Below are 2,184 nucleotides of genomic sequence, written 5' to 3' on the forward strand. Positions count from 1 at the left end.
ACACACACATCTGGGTTCTAAATAAAAAAAAAATTATATTATATATTGAAAGTAGTTAAGTTTAATATTTCAATCCTTAATACTAAATTAAAACAATAATCAATTTTGGTTTGCTTACTTTTTCTTCGGTTAGCACCGTAAGCTCATCACTGGGGATCAACTTAACTAACTGTTCAGATGATAGCGATAGAAATTCATCAGCTTCAACCACATGTCTAAGAATCAAAATATAACAATATATTATATACTTTCCATAAAGTACCATTATCATAAAGAATATTTCATACGTAAAGTTTTGTTGAATGTTGACATGTTGCATTTTAAATTGTACCTATATTTATGAAGTCCAGGGCTTGGATGTCTTAGCACTACCTATAACAATATTCAAATATACTATTAAAAAAATTAAAATGACATAGGTAAAGTAATGCAATTAACACATTGACTGACAATCATGAAAAAGTGCTGCTGCTGCAGGTGATGTCAGGGGACAATTTTCAATTGACGTGTATTTAATAGTACTGCTGTAATAGTAGCAGTACTCGAAAACCGACCAAAAGTGGACACTTCTACTACAGCGGTGGTTTTTTCAATGGTATCATAATATGAGGGACCAAGTCGTGGTTAGTACCTAGTACCTACCAGTACTGTCGGCTGATAATGTTTGCACGAACGACAAGAGAAAATCACTAACTCGTATTGCCCGAACGGTTAGTCGTTACAACGGCAACGGGGACGCACACTCGTATGGCCGTACAGGATGAATATCGTGTCGCGATAGTCTGAAGGGAACGTACTTGCACGGCGGCAAACGAGGCACGTATAAACGAGTACGTGGCGTTATAATAACGTAAGCGGTTAGCGGACACGACGGCGGATAATACGCGCACTCGAAACGTTCAGATTGATTTTATATTTGACGACGGCGAATATGGACGCGCGTCCGTAAAGGACGGAACGGAAAACGCGTACGTGGCGTAATGACAACGTAGGTAAACGAGACGGTGAATATCGCACCCGTAATACCCAAATTGGTATGTTTGACGACGGCGAATATGTACGAGCGTCGTCGAAATATTATGTCGACGCGACCGTCGGCAAGTTGTGTATTTGCACGACGGCGAATGACGGGACGGAAAACGCGTACGCGGCGTAATGATAACGTGAGCGGACACGAACGCGCACTCGTGACGCTCAGATTGAGATGATATTTGACGACGGAGAAGATGGACGCGCTCTCGTAATGCTCAGATTGAGACTATATTTGACGACGGAGAAGATGAACGCGCGGCGGGGAAATATGTCGACGCGATTGTCGGCACGTAGTGTATACTTACGCCCATTGATATTAAACCAATGTTTAATACTTTAATATTTATGGTATACGCGCGGCGGCGAGGGACGAATGGAATACGCGTACTTGGCAAAATGATAACGTGGGTAAACACACCGTGTGAATGTCCTCACACACTGCCGCGGTAGACGGTTTACTTACTTTTCTATGGACGGTACGGTAAGCAATATTTTATTTGTGCGGTAATCTCTACCGACGGAGCTTGCGGACTATCAAGGCCTTTAGGACTTTAGCCAAAGCTAAAGCTGCTGCTACTGCGGCTTCAGCCTTTGTGGCTGCTCCTTCCGCCGCAGTCTTGTGGCAGGAGACAGCCACTTGGCCATTCCAGCCACAATTCTCGCACCCTATGAAATCAAAAAAAAAATTAATATATTATGTAAAATAACAATGTAATAGATTATTGTCTACGTAAAATGTTGTACGTTAGTAACTCATTTAAGATTCTTAAATAAAAAGACACTTTGGCTATTCCATGAACAAAATATAGACAGACTATAATAATACTATATTATAACATAAAGAAAGAGAAGAAAATATATATTTGCTTATATTAATATTATAGTTATGTGAGAATTGCATATTACAAATTGTAATTATTTAATTTATATTAACTATTTAATGAATTTATATTTTAAATTGTATTCTCATGGGCCACGAACATGAAATTTAATTAAATAATAAATGTACTTACGCTAACGTCTGTAGGCGGGCGCGGGTCCCTCTGCAGGGACTTCTGGGGGGTCCGCTCCGCCTCGGACACCACCACGCTCACCACGACCACGATCGTTGCCACCGCTATTCCAGCCGCCGCCGCCGCCGCCACCGCTATT

At 40.9% G+C, this 2,184-nt stretch overlaps 1 long non-coding RNA gene across 1 annotated transcript; it reads right to left on the reverse strand.

Annotated features, from left to right (window-relative positions):
• Positions 1-111: 111 nt before the first annotated feature.
• LOC115033007 lies at positions 112-1,715 on the reverse strand. The gene is made up of 3 exons (XR_003839843.1): positions 1,496-1,715; positions 288-372; positions 112-215 (listed from the first exon to the last, which is right to left on the reverse strand). It is a non-coding gene; the product is annotated as an uncharacterized LOC115033007 (long non-coding RNA).
• Positions 1,716-2,184: the final 469 nt, after the last annotated feature.

The sequence above is a fragment of the Acyrthosiphon pisum genome, chromosome A3 (genome assembly GCF_005508785.2).
Source record: "Acyrthosiphon pisum isolate AL4f chromosome A3, pea_aphid_22Mar2018_4r6ur, whole genome shotgun sequence".
NCBI lineage: Eukaryota > Metazoa > Arthropoda > Insecta > Hemiptera > Aphididae > Acyrthosiphon > Acyrthosiphon pisum.